Here is a 27,064-nt window from a genome sequence, read left to right as displayed (position 1 = left end):
TACCGTTGGAAAGTTAGCTTATAGTTTTATTTTCGAAAAAAGATAAGTTTCAGTGTAATCAACAACTTCGGCATGTATGTTTTTGAAATACCTTTCCAAGGGTAACACTAAGCTTTTTTCATATCGATGGTTGAGTGCACACTTATTAGAAGTGACAAATTTAAAAATGTTCAGAAGTTCTGATTTTGAATTTTTGAAACAATTGCGATGTATATATAAAACACATATTTTCACTTATATATATATAAATTAATACAATTTTTTTCTAATTAATAGCCAGACCCGAGTCGGTTACATCGGCATTCACAGCCGGTTCGTCCACTTCGTCTCCCGAACCATCGTCTCCAACTCTCAGCGAAGCCTCCACACCTGTAGTGAAGAAAAATCAAAAAATTAGCGAGTTGAACGAAACTATCAAAGCAGCTATGGCAGAAAATAATAAATTGACTGCTGATCTAATTGAAATTGAGAAAAAGAAGGTGGCTGCAATCGAGATGCTGTCGCAAAGCGTCGTTAGCTTCTTGGAAAGGAACTAATTTAAAAACGCTGTTCACTTAAATACAGTGTTCGGAAAAACAAATTCAATGCAAATATATAACTGGCTATATTTTTTATGATAATCAATTGGCATAAACGATTGTTTTTAAATATGAAACAGCCATTGGCAGGTAAATTATTTTTAAAACATTTACTAACTTAAAACAGTTATATTCAAGCACAACAAAAAAAATACATTTTGTTTAGTATGGAAGAGTGCCAAACTAGAGCAACAAACCCAACGAACCTTTCTATTTGAGAAGGGGAATACATCTTGAAGCCCAAGGTTAATTGGTTTTGAATAGCGATCTCAGCTGTCAGTCCCCATTGATGTTTCATAACTGGCTATAATTGTTTGTTGCATTGGAAGCTTTAATTTGCTCAATAAAAAGCCTTGAGTCCCCTCGAGACCCTCCATGGGCTATTAAGCCGAAATGTACTCAATTAAAGCTTCTCATGCAACAAACAATTATAGCCAGTTATGAAACATCAATGGGGACTGACAGCTGAGATCGCTACTCAAAACCAATCAACCTTGGGCTTCAAGATGTATTCCCCTTCTCAAATAGGAAGGTTCGTTGGGTTTGTTGCTCTAGTTTGGCACTCTTCCATACTAGGCAAAATGTGTTTTTTTTATTGTTGTGCTTGAATATAACTGTTTTAAGTTAGTAAATGTTTTAAAAATAATTTACCTGCCAATGGCTGTTTTATATTTAAAAACAATCGTTTATGCCAATTGATTGTCATAAAAAATATAGTCAGTTACATATTTGCATTGAATTTGGTGCTTTTATTTTGGACAACACTATGTATTGCCTTAAAATGTATATGAATTGTTGCTTTTGTTTTGAACAACACTATATATAGAATTAAAATGTATATGAATTTTGGCACCTTCCCACTTATGTACAAATGTATTAAATATACCAAAATGTAGAAAAACCTTAAAATAGCTTTCTGTCGACACCAAACTGGTTTAAAGAGTTCATGCGAACAGATAGTTTAAATCAGCCTACATTTTTTTGGGAATGTCCAGTTCCAGTCCGGATATATGTAAACATATCTTTGCATATACTTTATTTTGACGATTTTTGTAGTTAGTTTGTTTAAACTTAACCTGCGGTTAGTGACCAAGCAAGCAACCGGCGTTGATGGTTACGTAGCTCGTCACAACGGTGCGTCCCACATCCATAGGTAAGCCCAGAATATGTATGTGTGTATGTATATAGCCTATGGCGCATTCATACATATTCTATGCTAGCTTACTTGAGAATATTTTTCGCTAAGATATGGCGAGCTAAATAGGGGTGAAATGACACCCAAAAGGATTCCTACAGATCAAGTGCCACCACGAACGGCGTAATGAGAGCGATTTGGGTTCAGCCAAAGGTCATTATTCTTGTAAGGGAGCAGGAATAAGGTGAGTCGATGTTTTTCATCTGCCTGTTGGCTCATAGTATAGATCTGTCTACCTAAGGACATATACATTTTTGAGCAAAACAGCGACCGAAACAACATTAAATCCAAAGCCCAGAGAAAGCTGTCGAGTTGCTTTCAGGGTTTACGCAAGAGTGTCACAGCTGACCTCAACTTGCCCATATCATCAGCACAGAAATGGTTATCTAATGAGGTGATTGATTTAAGGACCTCTCTAAATAAATTAATGATACTGTGCATTTCAGCAAAGAAACACACGCAAGTGGATAAATTGTACACGCAAGCTTACCGAAATATTCCATTAATCCGTTCCTTATAACCTCTCCTTCTGATCTGTCATTTAAATTATTCTGGCATCTCGCTGCATATCCACAAGTCAATTTTCTAGGACAGGGTCCTTCTCGTCGATCAAAAAATTGTGTAAAGCGCATGCTGCAGAAATTACGACATTTGCATTTTTGATATGATTATCAATACCTTTTCCAATTCTCCTAAACCTAAAATATAAAGAAATTTGTATTAGGACTGAAAGCGATTTCTGTTTTTATTATGTACATATATTCACCTGGCTTTGTATTGGCCGAAAGCATTTTCAACAACTCGTCGACACTTGCATAACCTATAATTAAACAATTTCTGTCCAGCCGAGCTTTCAATGTTGTACGGGTATGGCTTCATGACATATTGCGACAGTCGGAACGCGGAGTCGCTTATAATATGCACTGATATTTTTGTGCGCCCATGATACCAGCTCATTTCATTGAGAAGTGCACATTCCTGCAGCTCCCGCTTGAGAGACGACCGCTCAAATATACTTGAGTCATTACATCTTCCCGGGCTACCACAGTGGATGTACATGAATCGGTATTTTGCGTCCACCAAAGCCAAAAGCACTACGGAATACCAACCCTTATAATTGTAGTAGTCGACAGCTTCTTCTTTTTTAGGGTGTATCTCTATGTGACAACAATCTGTATTAGATAACGAATTGTGGTTTAAACTGTTTTCCGTGTTGTTATTAATTTGCTTACCTATGACTCCAGTACATTGTGGATAACCCATTGCATTAAAGTCTGGTACTCCTTGCTCTATCCCAGTCCTTGTGAGGGGGAAGCTTTTGAAATATTCCGGCGCCATGCACGCCCAGACTTCATCGCAAAACTCAATTAAAATTTTGCAAACAGTAGCTTTGCCTAATCCAAACAATTTTGCAATCGATCTATATTCATCTTCATTTTTTGAAGGTGAATGCACAACTTGTCGAAGCTGGATCGTGTCATTCTAAAGTTTTCCTTAAAAAACTTTGGGCCGTTCTTCTGGCAGTCCACCTCCCAAAAGGTACTTGAATGTTCCTGAAATTTATTTATTAAACCTAAAAATTGTATATTGAAGTTGCTAACATACCAAACTCCATACACTTTGATGAACCATTAAATATTCTAGTATATTGTATCAAAATCTCGATTAAAATACATAACAGGAAGGCACTCTAATTTGCAAACTATAGTTAAATCTATAATAGAAGCCACCTAAAAAAAGTTGCAAAAGTTACAAAGAATTAATCAAACTTTGAAAAATGGACATCAAAATTTGCACCTTTTTTGGCAGAGGGTCTAGCAAATTTTTGAGTACGCTGTTTTGTAGCCCAATCTCAGAATAATGGTGTAAATGCTAGAACGATAAAAAGTTTATCTGAATTTTCAGAATTTTTTTTCTAGAGGCTGTTGAGAAATTTCTTTCATACAACGCATGAGAAAATTTTTCTTTTGTGTGGAAGAAAATGTTCCAACAGCCTCTACAAAAAAGTTCTGAAAATTCAGATAAACTTTTTAGTCGTTCTGTCATTTACACTATTATTTTGAAATTGATTGGGCTACAAAACTGCGTACTCTGCCAAAAAAGGTGCAAATTTTGATGTCCGTTTTTCAAAGTTTGATTAATTCTTTGTAACTTTTGCAACTTTTGTTTAGGTGGCATCTATTATAGATTTCGGAGCCACTGTTTGTATGTATATTTATTTTTATACTCAGTTGAGCAGAGCTCACAGAGTATATTAAGTTTGATTGGATAACGGTTGGTTGTACATATATAAAGGAATCGAGATAGATATAGACTTCCATATATCAAACTAATGAGGATCGAAAAAAAATTTGATTGAGCCATGTCCGTCCGTTAACACGATAACTTGAGTAAATTTTGAGGTATCTTGATGAAATTTGGTATGTAGGTTCCTGAGCACTCATCTCAGATCGCTATTTAAAATGAACGATATCGGACTATAACCACGCCCACTTTTTCGATATGGAAAATTTCGAAAAACCGAAAAAGTGCGATAACTCATTACAAAAGACAGATAAAGCGACGAAACTTGGTAGATGGGTTGACGTTATGACGCAGAATAGAAAATTAGTAAGATTTTGGACAATGGGCGTGGCCCCGCCCACTTTTATAAGAAGGTAATTTAAAAGTTTTGCAAGCTGTAATTTGGCAGTCGTTGAAGATATCATGATGAAATTTGGCAGGAACGTTACTACTATTACTCTATATGTGCTAAATAAAAATTAGCAAAATTGGATTAAGAACACGCCCACTTTTGAAAAAAAAATTTTTTTAAATTCAAATTTTAACAAAAAATTTAATATCTTTACTGTATATAAGTAAATTAAGTCAAAATTCAACTCCAGTAATGATATGATGCAACAAAATACAAAAATAAAAGAAAATTTCAAAATGGGCGTGGCTCCGCCCATTTTCATTTAGTTTGTCTAGAATACTTTTATTGCCATAAGTCGAACAAAAATTTACCAATCCTTCTCAAATTTGGTAGGAGCATAGATTCTATGACGGTAACTGTTCTCTGTGAAAATGGGCGAAATCGGTGGAAGCCACGCCCAGTTTTTATACACAGTCCACCGTCTGTCCTTCCGCTCGGCCATTAACACAATAACTTGAGCAAAATCCGATATATCTTTACTAAACTTAGCCCACGTACTTACCTGAGCTCACTTTTTCTTGGTATAAAAAATGGGCGAAATCTGACCATAACCACGCCCACTTTATCGATATCGAAAATTACGAAAAATGAAAAAAATGCCATAATTCTATACCAAATACGAAAAAAGGGATGAAACATGGTAACTGGATTGGTTTGTTGACGCAAAATATAACTTTGGAAAAATCTTTGTAAAATGGGTGTGACACCTACCATATTAAGTAGAAGAAAATGAAAAAGTTCTACAAGGCGAAATCAACAGCCCTTGGAATCTTGGCAGGAATACTGTTAGTGGTATTGCATATATAAATAAATTAGCAGTACCCGACAGATGATTTTCTGGATCACCTGGTCCACATTTTGGTGGATATCACGAGAACGCCTTCACATATACATCTAAGGGCCACTCGCTTTTAAAACCCTCATTAATACCTTTAATTTGATATCCATATCGTACAAAAACATACCAGAGTCACCCCTGTCCCACCCTAATGGCGATATCTCGAAAAGGCGTCCACCTATAGAACTAATGCCCCCTCTCTCTCAAATGCTCAGTAACAACTTTCGTTTGATACCCATATCGTACAAACATTCTAGAGTAACCCCTGGCCCACCCTAATGGCGATATCTCGAAAAAGCGTCCACCTATAGACCTAGTGTCCACTCCCTCTTAAAATGCTCAGTAACACCTTTCGTTTGATACCCATATCGTACAAACATTCTAGAGTCACCCCTGGCCCACCCTAATGGCAATATCTCGAAAAGGCGTCCACCTATAGACCTAATGCCCACTCCCTCTTAAAATGCTCAGTAACAGCTTTCGTTTGATACCCATATCGTACAAACATTCTAGAGTCACACCTGGCCCACCCTAATGACGATATTTCGAAAAGGCGTCCACCTATAGAACTAAGGATTACTCCCTTTTAAAATACTCATTACCACCTTTCATTTGATACCCATATCGTACAAACACATTCTAGAGTCACCCTGGCCCACCCTAATGGCGATATCTCGAAAAGGCGTCCACCTATAGACCTAATGTCCACTCCCTCTTAAAATGCTCAGTAACACCTTTCGTTTGATACCCATATCGTACAAACATTCTAGAGTCACCCCTGGCCCACCCTAATGGCGATATCTCGAAAAGGCGTCCACCTATAGACCTAATGTACACTCCCTCTTAAAATGCTCAGTAACACCTTTCGTTTAATACCCATATCATACAAACATTCTAGAGTCACCCCTGTCCCACCCTAATGGCGATATCTCGAAAAGGCGTCCACCTATAGACCTAATGCCCACTCCCTCTTAAAATGCTCAGTATCACCTTTCGTTTGATACCCATATCGTACAAACATTCTAGAGTCACACCTGGCCCACCCTAATGGCGATATCTCGAAAAGGCGTCCACCTATAGAACTAAGGATTACTCCCTTTTAAAATACTCATTACCACCTTTCATTTGATACCCATATCGTACAAACACATTCTAGAGTCACCCTGGCCCACCCTAATGGCGATATCTCGAAAAGGCGTCCACCTATAGACCTAATGCCCACTCCCTCTTAAAATGCTCAGTAACACCTTTCGTTTGATACCCATACCGTACAAACATTCTAGAGTCACCCTTGGTCCAGCTTTATGGCGATATCTCGAAAAGGCGTCCACCTATAGAACTAAGGATTACTCCCTTTTAAAATACTCATTACCACCTTTCATTTGATACCCATATCGTACAAACACATTCTAGAGTCACCCTGGCCCACCCTAATGGCGATATCTCGAAAAGGCGTCCACCTATAGACCTAATGCCCACTCCCTCTTAAAATGCTCAGTAACACCTTTCGTTTGATACCCATATCGTACAAACATTCTAGAGTCACCCTTGGTCCACCTTTATGGCGATATCTCGAAAAGGCGTCCACCTATAGAACTAAGGATTACTCCCTTTTAAAATACTCCTTACCACCTTTCATTTGATACCCATATCGTACAAACACATTCTAGAGTCACCCCTGGCCCACCCTAATGGCGATATCTCGAAAAGGCGTCCACCTATAGACCTAATGCCCACTCCCTCTTAAAATGCTCAGTAACACCTTTCGTTTGATACCCATATCGTACAAACATTCTAGAGTCACCCCTGGCCCACCCTAATGGCGATATCTCGAAAGGGCGTCCACCTATAGACCTAATGCCCACTCCCTCTTAAAATGCTCAGTAACACCTTTCGTTTGATGCACATATCGTACAAACACATTCTAGAGTCACCCCTGGCCCACCCTAATGACGATATCTCGAAAAGGCGTCCACCTATAGACCTCATGCCCACTCCCTCTTAAAATGCTCAGTAACACCTTTCGTTTGATACCCATACCGTACAAACATTCTAGAGTCACCCCTGGCCCACCCTAATGGCGATATCTCGAAAAGGCGTCCACCTATAGACCTAATGCCCACTCCCTCTTAAAATGCTCAGTAACACCTTTCATTTGATTCCCATATCGTACAAACACATTATAGAATCACCCCTGGTCCACCTTAATGGGGACATCTCGAAAAGGCGTCCACCGATAGACCTAAGGCCCACTCCCTCTTAAAATGCTCAGTAACACCTTTCATTTGATACCCATATCGTACAAACAAATTCTAGAGTCAGCCCTGGTCTACCTTTATGGCGATATCCCTAAATGGCGTTCATCCATAGAACTATGGCCTATTCTCTCTTAAAATACTCTTTAATACCTTTCATTTGATACACATGTTATACAACCACATTCCAGGGTTACCCCAGATTGATTTTCCTTATTTTGTCTCCATAGCTCTCAACTGAGTATGTTATGTTCGGTTACACCCGAACTTAGCCTTCCTTACTTGTTAGTTTTTAATGTTTCTTTGTATATACATACTTAGTCTGAAAGTGAAAATTATAGACTGAATAAAAGCCTTAAATTCCAATTCTATATTTTATAATGCCATTTTATATTTTTTTATGACTTTGGGTCCATCAAAGGAAAGTACAGCATCCAAAACCATTTTAGAAAATAAATATTTTTGTTGATGGATAAGTTTGGAGGACATTGCTGTGGCAGCGCATTTTTCCAATAAAGCACGTTGTTATTGCTTTGATTAGCGCTTCTACATGTACAGCCATGTCATATTTTGGTCATGCATAATTGTAATGCTTTACATATAGCTTTAATGATGATACGTGCATGCACGCCTTCCTCTCATATGTTGAGGAAGGCGTGCATATTGACTTGTTTTAAGATTTCACCTGCTTAAAGTACTACTGAAGTCGTGTCATCGCTGACGTGATAAGAGAAACATTTTTATTCTACACATTCTAATATAACAAAAAACTTACCTCAGCATCTTGAGATTTGGCGATGTCGACTACAGTTTTACGGCTGGATGCACAATATGCAATAGTTTCATACTGGTTGCACCATCATTTGAAATTCTGGCCTTACCACTGGAATCAACAATATGCTTGTCCATACTGCGTGGACCCAATGTAGTGCGTATAGCGTCCACAATTGAATGCGAGGTATTGATGTTGGATATGAGTTCAGGTTTACCTTGAGAGCTATCGGTACCCAAACATTTTTTACACAAAAACTCATATGTACCCAACACAAGTTCAGGACATTCATTTTTATCGACACGATGTCCGGTGTGGCCCAAATGTTGGAAATATTCATTTGGCACTGTTGAGAAAAAATATGGATCAATGAACACAAGTAAAAGTGAAAGATTTTTTTTACCATCTGTTGTTACTTTACACATAAGACATTGAAACGACGACCAGCATCTACAAATTGCATATATAAGCCTTGCAACGATTACATCTAATTGGACCGAATCCACCAAAATTTACAATGGATGGCTCATATTCACCCTCAACCATTGGTGAGACGGTAAGTGTAATGGACGAAGCTGTTGTTTTTAATAAATCAGCTGTTGCAAGTATGCAATACAAAGAGGACCTGCAGAGGAGAAAGATCAATGTAATTGCCAAACAAAACATTAATTTCGAATATCAATACCTAACGTAACGGGGCGAGGAGTTACCATGATCTTGTACCACATATTTTGTGGTCACCAGTGGTGGTAATAAACCCTGTTCATTAGTAATAAAAGCACCACCAACGCTATGTTGATTTTCAATGATAACGCTTATCGGATTTGGCATCTGATCGGGATCTAAACGGCGTTGGGCTTGATCATACTGTTGCGGCTGTTGATATATATCAGTACCAGGTGCAGGTAGTTGCTAAAGAAAATAATACAAAAATAATCATCAGCAATATTTGAAATATATTAGTTGTATTAGCATACATTATAACCAGGGCGTCCGGGTATTGGGGGTTGAGCCGGCATGGGTGGCTGACTAAGCATTGGCGCCTGTCCAGATTGTGTTGGTGGCATCATTTGACCCATGTAACCACCTGGTGCACCTGGTTGTTGTAGAGGATAACCGCTGTTGAGGATAACCAGATTGTGGTGGATAGCCCGGCTGTTGTGGCATTGTCAGATAGCCAGGCTGGGGAGGTTGTTGCTGCTGCTGTCGTGGAATTGCACAACCCGGTTGCTGTTGTGGTATATACCTTGGCATAATTGGATGTGGTGTCATTGCCCCACCTGGTCCAGTAGATGCGGGCGGCATACCTGGAGGACCATGTTGCTCATGGCCACCAAATTGCTGGTGCATACGGTGTTGAGGTAGCATTTCACCGGATTGTGACTGCATTAGACCAGACTGTCGTGGCATTGGACCCAGTTGCGGTGGCATTTGCTGGTATGGAGATGTAACACAGCCTGCAATTGATGTTGGTGGTGTAGCTGACCAATTTGAGGACCACTTTTGAAAAATAAAAACATTTAATAGACAGAAAATTATTCAAAAATATATGTTTGCGAATACTTTCCCCAATAAGGGAAGTGACAATCTTTATATTTCTTTTGTTTATGTGCTCTTTTTCTTGCTTGTTTCACTATTCACCGTAGATTTTTAAACGTCAAAATTACTTCCATACTACTATTTTTCACGCAAGAAAAAAGGCTAAATTTTTCTTAAGCAATTACTTGTAATCTGCGTACCGCTCTTTAGCTGGTACTTTGTCTAAATATGGCAAAGGAAAACAAATCAAACCATCAAAGTAAACACCAATATCTATTCGTGAGGAACATATATATATGTTTTATAGCCTCTATCAGCTTCCTGAAGGGGTCTTCATGATTCCTCCAGACTGATCTGCGCCACAAAAACTGTACAAGTATATCATCGAAATTGGCAGGATGGTTATAATTTTCTTTATAAAAATATCTTTTTACAACGCGCCATTAAGATTCTATTCTCTGGGTATGTGTGTCATCAGATGCAACAAACGGGTTGCCTGGGTCGCTGTGGTTGACTTTGTAATGGAAATACCCATGTTTAGGTAAGGAATTATACGCCTTCCAAAAGTCTGTACTAATTCGTACCTTCCACCACATGTTTTTTTTAATTAGCGGTATGAGCGCATCCGCTGACCGATCATTTTTCGGGCATACTTCTAACCTTAGGTCGTCACTGCCATCTTCAATCATACCTAGGACCGAGTGACTTTCCACACTTCCACCTAAAATAAAATACGTTTATATATATTTTTGTTAAAGCATGTTTATTGCTTAAAAAATGCCTTTGTTATATTTTCTTTTACCGAACTTGCTTTCGTCGATTTGAAAGACTTTCCCAGGCCCACCTATCTTCCCCTTCTGCTTCTGCTGGTCTAATTGGTAAGTAACAAGCACCTCGCGGCAGTAGTTAAACCAATCGGTTATTGTACACGAGGAAAGCGTGGTACCTTCTACAAAGTTCTCCAGCCTTGTGTCGGCAGTTGGTCAACGGCGCGCACAAGCGTACATAAGGTAGAAAATTTGGGGTAGAGATATCTTTGCTTTTTCAAACCAAGTTTCCTTTGCACGTGACAACTCAGAATTGACCCGACAGGAGCCTTTGCGACACTGGTACCCAAAGAGTTGTTACCTTTACGAACCAATGGCATATAAACTTTAATGTGTTTTGCCGGCTTTTGATTTCCAATTAAGTCCGTTTTCTTCTGCAAAATGTATACATTTTTCAATGGGCTCAAACCCCTTTATAATTTTTGCCAGATTCAGCATAGCCTGAATTTCGGCAGAAGAGAGAACAAATCTGGGAAAGGTATATTTGAAGCAGAAATGGTAGCTCAGCCACTGAAAGAAGGTATATCAGAATCTGTTAAATGAATTACATGAATAAGTAACAGAACTAATAAAATTTAGGTGTAGATGTTGTTTGCTTACAACTCTTTCTTTAGATATCCCTCGACTTCCAACTTCTCTCTTCCTATTTTCCTCTTCCATCTTTTCTTTACCACCCACTTTTCAATGTTTTTCTCCTATATAATTGTGGTCATAAGCAACAATAAAACCTAAGTCCTATCCTTTGACATCGGGCTATTGCCTGGTTTTCCAGTGCGAGTTAAACTCAAGTTATAGTTGACTAGAGTTTAACCTTGCCACTTTGTTTGATAGCATAAAATGTTGCTGCTCATCTCAGCTTAAGCAGCCAAAGTGGCAGGGTTAAACTCAACCTTAACTGGAGTTTAAAATCGTACTGAAAACCCCTGCCTTAGGCGATTAATGTTTATGACCACAGATGTATAAGAATTCTGTAAATACTTGAAATACTTTCTTAGTCCGTTTCTACATTATACAACAACAACAAAAAGCTATAGAGAAGTAAGACTACTACAACAACAACAACAACAACAAATGAGAAGAGATAGAAGGAGAAAACCATATTAGGAGAGAGGGCTACAAAAAGCCCCGTCACATAAGCAGTTTTTCATACAACTACATTTAACTCAAGGCGGTGACACAATGACATTTTTCATATAAATGCGTTTAAGACAAGCTTATGCATTCCAACAACATCGCCACAATCAACCAAGATGTTGCGTTTATAAATATAAAGGAACTTCAGACTTGGCAATTGAAGTTTATTACGCCTTGCCCATTCACATACAAAATTTCGCGAAGCAATGTTGTAAATATTCTCCCTATACAACAAAAATACTTGCTAACATATTTTGTGTCGTATTCGATTGTTATATTGTAGTTTTTAATTGTGAAAAGTGTTGGAAAATGTACCAACCAGTGGGAAAAATAATTTCACTTGCAAAGTTTGCCAACACCCTTAGCCAAAGCAAATGTCAAATTCTTCTTCTTATGATTTGCTTAGAACAAAATTGGGGAGTTGGCTACTTTTCAATATCAGATGGCGCTAGTGTCGCTCATTCTACCATTCTCCATAAAAATACATGCTACCTACTCATAATGCATAAGCATGTGTTAAACTCATCTATATGAAAAACTGCTTATGTGTCGGAGCTGTCAGTCGTATGCATTATGAGTAAATTGCACGTATTTTTATGTAGAACGAAAGATCTGACATGAAAAAGTAGCAAACTTCCAACTTTTGTTGCAAGCAAAGCACAAGAAAAAAAAATTGACATTTGCTTTGGCTAAGTGTTTAAATTCTCTGTTAATATGTAAAGAAACCCAACAAACACAGCCAAGTTTATTCTCGAACGTAAGTTATCACCTTACGCAGTATTTGAGGTGAAGTTGGGGAATTTTGAGCACTTTCTAACCGCACTTCCACGTATATGTACTACATATATATAAAATTGTATTTCGTTCATTTTTATTGCAAAAAAAAAAATATGTACAATTGTTATTCGAACAACTGCATATCATAAATAAGTATACCCCAAGTACAAAAATGAATACCAGCAAAGAAAATTATTGGCCTTCGATCCCAAATAGAGAATAGCCTTTGCGATGATGTAGAGCATTAACGTTAAAGATTTGAGGAAGGAATTTGATCTCAAGGGCATATCGAGTAGACATTAAACTAAATTGTTTGTTGGGAATTTCGTAACCCCGGCAACTAATAAAATTATCCAAAAAAAAATTTTACCAAAAAGAATTTTACCGGAAGAAAATTATGAAACGTTGGCCTGGTGCTTGAAGAAAGACATTAGAAATTTAGTGACAAGTCACCGCAATAAAAATTTTAGGTACATGAACCCCCAAAAGGCGCAAAAAAAAACGAAGGGACAATATGTCTCAAAAAAAAAATTAAATCCACCGACTTACCAAGGTTTAACTGCTGTCCCTGCGTATTCCACATCCATCATGCGCGTTAGCCAAAAAATCTGTAGTTTTCGTGCCGGCCGGAATCCTAGGCCTTTCGCCTTGAAAATAACTTTTTCCGGACGACCGCGGGTTTCTTTATGGGCGTTTTGCCCCGCCGCACATAAATTTTCACCACCAAAAAAAAACACTGTACGATTTTGTCCTTACTGGACCTCGCGCCAGGGATATATATATAAATATACAACTTAATAAAATCGTTTACGCGATCCTGCGCACAGTCGACATAATCACTTTTAATGACACAGCTATTCAATTCTTTTAATGGTAACTAACCCCTTTATATATGCAATAGCTAAACAGCAACACCGTTTCTAGTTGCAGTTTCTATTGTTTTACATTCCAGCCAACAACGACCATGTCTCTCTATATCCATCCTTTTCCTAAGCCCTAGCCCACCGTACCTACATTTCGACATATGGCAACCTTCTGACATAGAGCTTTTACCTTACCTGTGGTGAAAAAGTTGTTGCTGTCATTTGTTTTGACATTTCACGGCGCAGACCGGCATTAAAAAAAAACAAACAACACATAAAATCTATAAGATAGTAATGCACAATGCGAGCATTAATGCTGCAAAGTCATGAGCGTTCCATAACTCAAATCAAACCCAATCGTGAGGGCGATCTACCATTTTTATACTCAAAAGATCAAAAGCCAGATGTTTGGCACTCGCCAAATGACGAACGTCTTGGTGGCGATAGGACGACAAAACACGGGATGCAGGACATGGCGTTGCAATTACACCCCTACCTACAAAGTCGTCGGCGCGAACATGCGGCTTCAGCCACTCTGGCAAACAGGCGGCCCACTCCACGGATAAAGATGTGGGACAAAATCCAGAACGGTTCGCGATTGATGCACGCACAGCAGATGAAAGCACTGCGGAGCAAAGCCCATTGCTACGCATACCAATGCTGGCATCTAAAATCACATCTATGCTGTGGGGATCCTTGGATCAAACAATAATCATAAGGCTCGAAAATGGTCAAATTTCTGTTTGGGATATACGGGAGGGTGGTCGTGAGATTAATTCAATAAATGATCATACGGCTGTTAAAAACGATATGCAGGTAAATAAAAATGGTATTCTGTTTGTTACTGCATCCAAAGATGCAGCAGCGAAGCTATTTGACTTGGAATCGCTGATGTGTCTGAAGACCTATAAAACAGAATGGCCTGTAAACTCGGCTGCAATCAGCTCAATTATGGACCATGTTGTCTTGGGTGGTGAACAAGACGCCATGGAGGTGACAACAACATCAACCTGGCGTTTTTCCATGACGGCCACCCCACCCAATGTATCACGAGCGGTCCAAGGTAGCGTATATCTTGCAGACGCCCAAACGTGGGGAACACCCACCCTGACACATTCACTTTAACTTTAATTGTAACTTTATGATCCGGGGTAGGCGTGAGCTTAGCACCTGCTAACAAGCCAACCTAATATAAACACACGCAAGTCATTTTCTGTCAAAAATGTCTCATGCACATACAACTTGTATGAGAGCAACTCAAATTGAATTTGCTGCGTGAAGACCTAACCCGATTTCCAATTTTTGTTCTGCGTGACATTTAGATTTGACGTTTCCACACATGCTTTACATTGTCGCAACGCATGCTTATTTGGGTTAGGGCAAAAAACGCCGGTTGTTTGCGCAGTGCAGTTTTATTAGGTTGGCTTGTAAGCGACCATATATGTATACGATAAGCGATAGCACAATGGCTACTTCGTGAAAATCAACGACAGCTCTTTAGTTTGATTTCGTTGGTCGTATGGTGAGGAAGTGACTAAATAAATAATTGATTTTGCTTTCGTGCTCGCTACGCGTTCGTGCTTACTAACACATTCTCAATTTGGTAACCGTGTAAATGTAGTGGTGCCCACCACTGTTTATGATAGAGATCCAATTTTATGTATTTGGCCTGTTGCTAAAACCGAACCTTTACGAGCCTTTTCGGATCTTTTTTGACAAATATTACGTTACGGTTTTTTTTGATTTAAGGCTCCATTACTGATACTTAGCATAGACTTGACTTGGCTTGCGAACTGTCACTTGCAGTTCTGTTAAATGAACATTGTATGTTACTGATTACTCAAAACTTAACTTGACTTAGAAGTCTGTTGAATTTTGATTTTCTATGTAAGTTCTAAGTGACGTTTACATTTTGAGATGCCATTTGTTTGTTTCCTTTTCATTTTGACATTTTGTCATACAAATTGACATTTATTTAAAAATAAATTTCAACGCTGATTATGATGCCAGATTTTATGCGCCAAGTGGAGTATAATCGTGGCTAAGTTGCCAAGTTTACGCCAAGTCAAGTCAAGTCTATGCTAAGTATCAGTAATGGGGGCTTTAGTCGCCAAGCCCGCGATAAAATCTATGCAATAGCTTAAAAACACAGCTATCTCTCTGTTGTATGTCTGTGTATAATATATAGCTGAATCAGTTGCGATGAATAGTGGACACACATACAATACATAGAATTAGTGTAGAGGATGAAACATAGACACATATTTCAGTTACATCTGAGTATAATGTGTAATGAAATTTAGTAGTACAAATTTTATGCGCAGCAATTTTAGGGGTGTATTTAAAGTTTGACGCTTAGCAGTCCATATAAAGTTTAAGCGTAAACGTCTGTAGATGTAAAAAAAACACAGCTATTTTCATATTTTCTCTGTAGGAAGGCCCCAAGGGTGACTCCAATTTAAAACATATGATTCCTGGCCTATTGCGTCAATTGCTCGAATTTAGTCCTGTGCTGCATACAGGTCTGAAAGTGGTACGCGCTAAACTCAATTATTTTACAAGCATGTGGGATGATTTGGCCGATACATCAGATAAATTTCATTTTCCTGCAAGGTAAACATTTACTATTTATTTTAGTTTGTTGATTGTGTTGTATTGAATATCAAATTCGGTTAAGTTATCTGTCATGCAGCGTTTGTCCTAAAATAGTACTGGATCATAATTTTACAGCGGATAAACATTTTTAACCATTTATGTAGATGTACGATTATTAACGCCGTGTGATGGTTATGTTGACTGAAATATATAATCCTCACAGTATACTGTGCGCGGACTGTTAACAATTATTGCGTATGAAGCATATGGAGTTGGGCTATCCTCAAAAATTTGGAAGTATCTCTTTTAAAATATTATTCATATTAAAAAATATTTTGACAGTTCAATATACAAAGAGATTTAGAACACAATACCATTAAAAAGGCAATAGCATCGTACATGGCATTACGCTACCGACTGTCTTACCCCCCAAAATACTGGGCGTGATGTTCGACCAGGATCTATGTACATTTTGGCGAGCATGCATGCAATTGTACCTAAAGTGCAGAATCGCAACAAAATCCCCGATATGGTCACCTAACCTAAGGGATACTCACTGGAAGAAACCACAGTCCTGTCAAAACTACGCTCCCAGAATTGCTACGGGTTATCTTCTTCCTCCCCATAAAAGAGATAAATGAAATGCTGAACAAACAGTTTCTGCTGAATAGCTAGAAATCTGGGCATCCCGACAGACAGCTAATTGAATAGGCCCGGCCTCACAGGGAGTTGAGAAGTCATCTCCGCACGTATTGTGAGGAAATACGGCACCTGAACTACATTTGTGGCACGCGTTCAGGTTTTCGGTAGTATGCATTCAGAAATACAAATATGTCTTACATTATAAATTAATGTATTGTCTTTCGTTTGATAGCAAATCCAAGATTTTACGTACCTCTTCAACATGTATAGAGGGCGGCTCTCCACACTATCGCAACTAGAGCTGGATTTCGGTTCGATTCTTAATCGATTAAATCGATCTTTTTTTAGAAATGTAGAATCGATTTTTTTAATCGTACGGTTCTTTAGACATCGAAGAATACATACTCGGTAATTTTTGTTTTTATAAATTTAACTTTATTGTGTTGGTGGCTTCAAGAGAAACGAGAAAGATGAAGAAATTTCTTCACACTTCTGGCAAGCAATTTATTGAACATGTGTTAATCTACTTTGCATTTGATATTGTGTTCAGTACGAAATGAAAACTTATGGATGGAAATGTCTTCATTAACAGCTCCTATAGAATTCTTTTGTGAACCTAATAACAACAACATAAGTAAGTCTCAGTCTGTAGATGAGCGAAAAAAAAACAACTGGATTGTGCTTTCATTAGAATGATTGCCACAGATATGCAACCTTTTAGGATTGTTGACAGTCTTGGATCCTCGGTACGTTTTGCCATCACGAGTAACATTAAGAAAGACACTTTTAACAAATACATATATAAAATCAATACTTTTTATGACATAGCAGCAAACACGAAAACAGAAGTGGCAATTTTTATGGAATTTCGTCAATTAAATTCCTTATTGCTTTTTATTTTCAACTAGCAGACCTGGCAGACGTTGTTCTGCCCTAAATTTGGTATATCTGCATACATTTTAATAAGCTTTTTCCGTCTAACTCTGCCCTCGCCCCTCCACACTTTTTCCTAATCTTTGTATTCACTCCTACCTCCGAATTTTTCGCTTCATCTATCTCCATCTTCGTCTCGTTCTACCTCTTTCTCAGTCGCCTTCTCCTTCTCTCTTTTCTCTTCTTTCAAGTTTTTCTCATTCTTCTTCATATCTTATTGCCAGTCCCAGAGGGTGGTATGTATTTTGCTCCAGTCCCATTCCGAGTCTCAGTCCCAGTCCCACTCCGAGTCTCAGTCTCAGTCCCAGCCCTAATCCCAGTCCCAGTCCGTCTCTGGTCTACTTCCCGGAAAAAAGCATCGTAAATACTTATATAGGCAAATTGATCAAATTTCAGGCAAATCGAATAGGACGTATGTAAATAGGTATGTGGGTATTATTAATTCATGTCTTTATTTCGGCTTCGCATGCATATTTATCAGTTTTGCCAGGTTGATGCGACTAAATCGAATATCACAATGAAAATTACTTAAAAGCTCTCAGCAACAGCTTTCATTTGATACCCAAAATACACACACATTCTAGGGGTATCCGGGTCCATGTTTTGGCCTATATCTCGAGACCCTAGTCACCAATAGGTATGAAAACTACCCTGTAGTAAAGCACTCATCAACAGTTTTCATTTGATATCCATGTTGTATAAACATTGTCTCGGGGTATCCGGGTCCACGTTTTTGCCTATATCTCGAGACCCAAGACACCCAGCGGTATAAAGAATTATCTGTAGTAAAGCACACATCAACAGCCTCAATTTGAAATCCATAATGTAAAAACGAATCCTAGTGTTACCCTGATCCACGTTTTGGCCTATATCTCGAGACCCTAGTAACCAATAGGTATGAAAACTACCCTGTATTAAAGCACACATCAACAGCTTCAATTTGAAATCCATAATGTAAAAACGAATCCTAGTGTTACCCAGATCCACGTTTTGGCCTATATCTCGAGACCCTAGTCACCAATAGGTATGAAAACTACCCTGTATTAAAGCACTCATCAACAGCTTTCATTTGATATCCATATTGTATAAACACATTCTAGAGGTGCCCAGGTCCACGTTTTGGCCTATATCTCGAGACCCTAGTCACCAATAGGTATGAAAACTACCCTGTACTAAAGCACTCATCAACGGCTTTCATTTGATATCCATATTGTATAAACACATTCTAGGGGTACCCGGGTCCACGTTTTGGCCTATATCTCGAGACCCTAGTCATCAATAGGTATGAAAACTACCCTGTACTAAAGCACTCATCAATAGCTTTCATTTGATATCCATACTGTATAAACACATTCAAGGGGTGCTCGGGTCCACGTTTTGGCCTATATCTCGAGACCCTAGTCACCAATAGGTATGAAAACTACCCTGTACTAAAGCACTCATCAACAGCTTTCATTTGATATCCATATTGCATAAACACATTCTAGGGGTACCCGGGTCCACGTTTTGGCCTATATCTCGAGACCCTAGTCACCAATAGGTATGAAAACTACCCTGTACTAAATCACCCATCAACAGCATTCATCTGATATCCATATTGTATAAACACATTCTAGGGGTGCCCGGGTCCACTTTTTGTCCTATATTTCGAGACCCTAGTCACCCATATGTATCCTCGTCCACTTCCCGGAAGAAAACTTATCCGACATTTTATTCTAGATATAACGGTACCTACATACCAGATTTCAGGCAAATCGAGCCATATATACGATAGTTTAGAATAAATCGGTCCCTGGTGTAGTTTCGGAGTCCATAAGCCTCATACAAACATACAAACATACATACATACATATGTACATACACCCTATTATATTGTCACGGATATTAGCATCACTAAGATATACCATCACTAAGGCCGTGCTAAGCAGTATTTACGTCAATAATCAAATCAAGTATACACATATATAAGGCAGCCGAGAGAGATGTCACACACAGATGCATTTACTTATACGCCTATGTGTACTCGAGAGACTGTAAACTACAAACATTCACATCAATAATTCAATCATTATGTATCTGCATAAACGAATAAATAATTGCGGCTACACATATGTACGTATACGAGCAGCGGAGCGGCAATGCACAAACACATGCATATATCTTATCTGAGTTGTCACAAGAGAGGGCAATAATTTGTGCACGTAGTTGTGGCTGGCGATTTTGTAGCCGAAACTAACTAGTAAGTTCTGGAATGGAAAAGCCTAGAAGTATGCAATTAGAAATCAAAAAGTATAAAAGCCGCGACAGTAAAGGCGAGGAGTTTGAGTTTGATTTGAGTTGTCAAGCAGTTACGACTAAGACGCTATCTAGCGAGCAATAGCAGTATTATTTTGAAAGTCAGTTTCATTTAAGCTATCAGTTTGGTTATTAGGCTATTCGTTGCACAGTTTGAGTGTTATTGTGAAGTATTTTAATAAAGGCAATTTTTCCATTATTCAATATTGGAGTTATTTATTCAACAGTTTAGCGATACGAACCTAGCAAAAGGGCAAATAAGAGGATTTGCAGCAAATTCGTTACAATATATATATAGATAAGCTAAGAAAATACTTCCATAAACTTTTTAACTGAAACGTAAACCATGGCAAAATTGCCTTATGTTGTCAATTGAAAGTTGTTCCGTACACCTCATTGATTAAAAAGTTGCAAAACGTATATTTCCTTTTTATATGACGCTCAACATTGATGGATTCTAATGCCGTAAACGAACCGAGAACATTATACGTATTAGCCGTGTTTTTTTTATACACGCGTATACGTTTACGTTTGCGCGTAAAAAAAAGCCTATCCTCGCTTAGATAATGCTTAGTAGACCCATCTAGCGGCAGTGGTTAAACAACTAGCTACAGCAACAGGGCGTACCGAAAAGCGGAGACACAACCCTCTTTTGTATACCTGTGCATAACATATAATTGAATCAGTTGCGATGAATTGTGGACACACATATAATGCATAGAATTAGTGTAGAGGGTGAAACAAAGACACATATTTCAGTTACATCTGAGTATAATGCGTATTGAAATTTAGTAGGACAAAATTTATGCACACCAATTTCAGAGGTGTATTGAAAGTTTGTCGCTTAGCAGTCCATATAAAGTTGAAGCGTAAACGGATATACGAGTGTTAAAAAACACGGCTATTGTATGATTTTTTAACTCAAAATATATATACATATCTATTTAAAAAAACTTTTGTTTCTTTTAATTTTGGTGACCCTGAAGAAGGCTTTTTACTTCCAATTTGTTTAGACAACTTTTGTCTCTATGTAATTTTTGTGGCCCTGAAAAGGGCGTTTTACTTCCAAATTGTTTTGACTACTTTTGTCTCTTTGTAATTTTTGTGGCCCTGAAAAGGGCCTTTTACTTCCAAATTGTTTTGACTACTTTTGTCTCTTTGTAATTTTTGTGGCCCTGAAAAGGGCCTTTTACTTGCAAATTGTTTGCCAACTTTTGTCTCTTTGTAATTTTTGTGGCCCTGAAAAGGGCCTTTTACTTCCAAATTGTTTTGACAACTTTTGTCTCTATGTATTTTTTGTGGTTATGAAAAGGGCCTTTTACTCCTTTTGGCTCTTATTTTCTCGAAGGCCCAGAAAAAATAGAATCATTTTTTAAAGCCCTTGAGATTTTTTAAATTTTTATTATAAATGCGTTGTGTATATCCTCTATATAGTATACTCACCATGCCGGGTTTACGCTGCCATGACCATGACTAAACCAAATAAGAGGACGAGCTTCTGAAAGGCATTGTTAACACAACAACAAAAGCTTCTGAAAGGATAAAATAAAAGATGGCGATTTACAAGCGATGTAGTTTTTGTAACATTTCTTTGTTTCTATTTCATGTGAAATGCAAAACTACTTTTTATTTTCAAGGTCACTTGAAATGAAACAGATTTTACTTACCATACCGCACGCGATTAGGTTTGATTTGGAGCATACAGTACGCCGATATGTTTAAAAATTGCGTGAATGCCGTCCTCAATAGCGGTATTATTCCTAATAAATAGGAATTCCGCTATATAACCGTCGAAATTTTCATCTGAAGGCCCATACTTTGGAATAGAGGCCCGAAGATCACGCCAGTTTCTTTCAATGTTTTGCGTGTGTGCACCGGATATTGGATTTACAAAATTCTCAGAGCGGTTTACGGGAGAGTGACAGTATCCATGCTCCTCCAGACTTTCGTACGCTTTCCAGCAATCCATGACGATATGCGCAACAGGCGCAATCTTTTCCTTGATCTGGAGCAGTATCTCCCCCGATGGATCTGCCACCGCCACAACAAACATCCTCCGTGAACCCCTCTCCACGCCTCCAAATACCCACTTACGTATCATTCGACGTCTTTGCTTCGTCAATTTCGACGTTTTTTTCCCGGACCACCTAACATTCTGTGTCCGTACTGCATGTTCCAATCAACCAACACCTCCCTTATTAAGCATACCTTCCGTTCTAGGGTTGCCACTTTGGGATACGTGGTGGAAATAAACCACACCACTATTTTGCAAAATTTGCTTTACAGTTAATTTGAAATTTGCAAAGGTGTTGGCCATCCTGCTTTTTGTGTAAATGCACCGCATCTTTTTCTTTTTTTTTTATAAATTGGTTATGGTCCTCTGCTTGCGGCACATTTCGCCAATCACGTTGCATGGACTGGCACACTGATCGCAGTTGTGTCCTTCGGCGAGAACGCCATGGGCCACCAAAAAGGAGTCAAGCTCCTGGTCCATCATGAAATCAGATGACGATATGTTAAAATTGTATTTTTCTCATGCCACGTCCCAATTCTAGTGTGGTAACAACATTCTTCACCACGGTAACGAAATCATGTGGCAACTTTTACACCATTTTGGTATTCTACCCGCGAAAGTAGCCGGATAATTTTTACCCACAAAAGTAGGTGGTTACATCGAAATAACCACACTAACAGCTGTTGTTTAGAAAAAGGCAAAACTAAAAAATAAAGAATTGTAAGCGCAAATAAGTAAAAAAATAAAAAAAAATAAATGTAAGGTGCGATAACCTCCGAAGAGATCTAAGGCCGAGCTACTCTTCCAATTTGCGTCGTGCTTCTCTTGATTTTTTTTTTTTTTTAATTGGCCGGACGGGACCTATGTACATGTTTTATGCCGACTCCGAACGGCATCTGCAAGGCAGATGAGTTTTCACTAAGAGCTTTTCATGGCAGAAATACAATCGGAGCGCTTGCCAGACACAGCCGAGGGGCGACCCCGCTTAGAAAAATTTTCTTCTAATTGAAAAATCTTATTTCTAAAATTTTGATGTTGCTTTGCCCGGGAGTTGAACCCAGGGCATAAGGTGTGATAGGCGGAGCACGCTACCGTTACACCACGGTGGCCGCCATAATAAGTAAAGAAGTGTAATAGTAAAAAAGTGTTGCCTCTTGCTGTACATATTTGCTTACATTATGCACTTTCACAGAATAAATTACAATATATGTACCTATATAGAAAGTTATCGTGCATAATATGCATAAACACATCGTCCCGTTTATTCGTTAACCTCGTATCTGCAAGTGGGACATTTTCGGTAAAGCGAACACGGTTACCACACCATGTTTTCATTTGGGACCAAAATTCATCGAAAAAAGGACCAAATTTGTTTTATTTTATTACTATAAAATACAAAATTTCAGGATGTTTCCATATAAAATTTTACTAAACATAGTGAAGACTTTCCTTTAATTTAAAGCTGAACAAACAAATATATGTGCATGCAACCAAAAATTATACTAAATTTTGACATAGGATAAGTCTATCTTTTCCACCAACCAAACGTTGTGAACCTAGTTTTGGTCACAAAGCTCTTGGTTCTAGCATTATGTTGTTGATTGCAATGAAATAAAATGTATAGTGCAGTTAGGCTTCAGTAAGAAACGGTTCAAAATTTGCGTTCTGGTGTTGCCGAACTATGTATGTGGAAAACTCAGTAAATCATAAATGAAACTAGGAATTTTTATAGATGCTTACTTTTTCCCTTAGCGTTTAAACTTTATATCAGAGCCTAGATTCAGTAAGTGTGAGTTTTGATCCCAAGCCTCAGGGGTTCTTCTAGCACCTACGGGAATAATTTTATACAAAACATTTCTTCCGAAATCAAATCTCTTTTGCATTTGCTTCCTTCTGTCTTCGAGTTAAAATATTTCTTGTGCCAAGATACTTAGTTTTCAATTACCTTGCGTGGCTTAACACCACAATAGTCCAGGAATTCCTTAAACTCATTGAGCTGGGTGAGAAAGATTTAAATATCAACGTGCCAAACGAGAAGTAATGCATAGAATTTACTTGTATAAGTTTTGAAAGTGTTAGGCTCGCGGCAGAGTGCTCGCTATAAGCTATGCTAGGCGAGAAGCAATTTTTATTTTCATATATTTTACATAGTGTTGTATAACCGATCGAAATATCTAACCGTTATTAATATTATTATAAAACAAGAGTTTTTTTTTTTTTTTTTTTGATTAGTCGGTTATTACATCAACAATTAACGACAATGTGTTTGCCAACACTTTTCTTTTTAATGCCTGGCATAAATTATATCCTAGGTGAAATGTTATTGTTCTGGTACATTTTACTGACAGAGCAATTTTTATGGTGAGAGTTCCATTGAAGTAAATTCAAAATTATATGGGGGCTAACGAAAGTGTGGCGAATATTTGGGCAATATTGTGAATTTTTACCTGAGTGAAAAAGAAAGAAAAGTACCAATCGTGGCTACTGCCTAAAAAGGACCAAAATTGAAGAAAAGGGACCAGCGGAACAAATGGGGTTGGAAGGGACCATTTTTGATCAAAATGGACCAAAGTGGCAACCGTGAAAGCGACGAAAACTACCTTTCAAATTTCTCCACAGACACTGGTGAGTTTTTTGGTGATGACAGCGTTACCACTTGGGCCAGAATCGCGAATAAATGAGCTGGTAACGATATTCGGTTACATAATGTTCTGGGAACTATTTTACCGGTAACGCTCAGAATCGGGGCGTAAAAAGAAAATAATGAAATACTGTGTTCGAAATCCTTTTAATGTTTTTCAGAAAACATTTTGGAAGCGTTCAAGGTAAATCCGATTCTAGTGTGGTAACAACATTCTTCACCACGGTAACGAAACCATGCGGCAACTTTTACAACCCTTTTGGTATTCTACTCGCGAAAGTAGCCGGATAATTTTTTACCCACAAAAGTAGGTGGTTACATTGAAATAACCACACAACAGCTGTTGTTTATAAAAGTGCAGTTAGGTTTTAGTAAGAAACGGTTCAAAATTTGCGATCTGGTGTTGCCGAACTATGTATGTGGAAAACTCAGTAAATCATGAATGAAACTAAGCAATTTTGTTAGTGCTATTTTTATAGATGCTAACTTTTCCCTTAGCGTGTAAGCAGTGGGGGTTGACAGTTAATCTCTCTTAATCCAAAATATTAGTTTTTAGGGAAGCTAGCAGGATGACCGCGGGGTGTTGCTGGAAATATGGTAATGACACTATTGAGATTGTAAATGAGTACAAACACTTAGGCGTGCTTTTAAATTATAAACTTTCTTTAAAAAAGCACTTAGATGCGAAACTGCCAGAAGCTAAAACTGCTATAGTTGCTACATGGCTCAAATATATAAATAATCCCAGAATTCCCATCTCGCAAAAGATGAAAATTTTCGAAGCTGCGTCCAGGTCTATCATGTTTTATGGTGCGCAACTATGGGGTATTGATAAGTTTGAGTCCGTAGAGAAACTCCTGCGGTTCTTTATAAAAAAGGTAATATTTCTGCCATCTAACACTCCAAACTATATGTTGCACCTCGAATCAGGTTTTTGTTCGCTGTACTACCATACTTTAAGCACGCACATGTATTATATCGCGCGCTGTTTTAGTTTATCACCAAATAGACTGCCCCGAATTGTAGCTGAGGAGACAGTGCGTCAGGGCTCGTACTGGGTGAAAAACTGGGAAAATGTTTATGTAAGTGTTTATATGGACCCTGAGCGTGCTTTCTCGCCTGCAGCGCTAAAACTGCGAATTCCTGTAGTACTAGAGAAATTGCCGCAAAAAGAGTTTGCTAGCTACACCGAGAGTGCGCTGCAATCTAGGTCACACGATCTTTACCCGTACTTGATTCCTATGGACGCTACTTACTTCTCCGATGAGTTCTCAGCCTACGCTATAAGTCTGATCTTTCGCGATAGGGGTGGCTTGCTAAACCTCAATGCAAGAGGTTTTAAAAATGTAACTTCTGTAAACTGCTCGGTTTGCAACTTATGTACTGCTGAAGACACCTTGCATTTTATTGGGATGTGTCCTATTTACAAAGATATCCGCTTTCAATGTTTTGGTGAGAAAGTTTTGGACCTGCAAAAGGTTTTAACTATTCTTAGTGGTGGTAACTATCACTCGCTACGCTCTTATATAAGTTGTTGCGTTAAATATAGGGAACTTATTGTAACAGAATTTGCTTAAACTATTGTTTTTAACTATATGTGCTATGTAGACACACAACAATTAATGTTATTGATTTTTAATAATCGGGGATTGCCCATATTACTTTTTTTTAAATGTATGAAAACATTTATTTGAAGCAATTTATTAATTTTATAATTTATTTAATAATTTGGGAAAAATTTAAACAACGTGACATCAGGACGGACAAGGCGACAGCTGTTTCGATTATACCTTGTAAATCTCTTCAAAGCCTTTTCTCCCGGGAGTGGGAGTCGAACTCGCACCCCTACGATAGTTGAAATGGTTGTAAACGCATTCAGCTACGTCATGCCTGTTGTGAAGTCTTTCCCAATTGCCTTATTTTTGCATATTTTAATCTTTTACACATTGCATACTTCGTATGCAATTATGTGTTAAAGCTATGCTTGGTACGGCGGTTTTCAAAGAAACTTTGGCAGCAACAAAACCAAAGTTTCTTTGAAAACCGCCGTACCAAGCATAGCTTTAACACATAATTGCATACGAAGTATGCAATGTGTAAAAGATTAAAATATGCAAAAAGAAGGCAATTGGGAAAGACTTCACAACAGGCATGACGTAGCTGAATGCGTTTACAACCATTTCAACTATCGTAGGGGTGCGAGTTCGACTCCCACTCCCGGGAGAAAAGGCTTTGAAGAGATTTACAAGGTATAATCGAAACAGCTGTCGCCTTGTCCGTCCTGATGTCACGTTGTTTAAATTTTTCCCAAATTATTAAATAAATTAATGTTATTGTCTAAGATCCACTATTTATTATTTTAAAGTATAGTCCTACAATTTCTACTTTTGTAATCCTTTTTTGTAATATAATAAATAACTTTCTCTCTCTCTCTCTCTCATCAAATGGGGTAATGGGGTTTTACAAAACTG

General features: G+C 38.1%; 2 pseudogenes; one reads left to right on the top strand and one right to left on the bottom strand.

Moving 5' to 3' along the window:
- Positions 1–10,126: 10,126 nt before the first annotated feature.
- On the bottom strand, positions 10,127–11,137 carry LOC137235977 (uncharacterized; annotated as a pseudogene).
- Positions 11,138–13,774: 2,637 nt separating this feature from the next.
- LOC137235982 (eukaryotic translation initiation factor 3 subunit I-like) lies at positions 13,775–16,086 on the top strand (annotated as a pseudogene).
- The last annotated feature ends 10,978 nt before the right edge of the window (positions 16,087–27,064 follow it).

This window comes from Eurosta solidaginis, unplaced genomic scaffold (genome assembly GCF_040869045.1).
Source record: "Eurosta solidaginis isolate ZX-2024a unplaced genomic scaffold, ASM4086904v1 ctg00001171.1, whole genome shotgun sequence".
In the NCBI taxonomy this organism is placed as follows: domain Eukaryota; kingdom Metazoa; phylum Arthropoda; class Insecta; order Diptera; family Tephritidae; genus Eurosta; species Eurosta solidaginis.
Note: the sequence above shows the minus strand (reverse complement) of the source record. Positions and strands in the feature narration are given on the sequence as shown.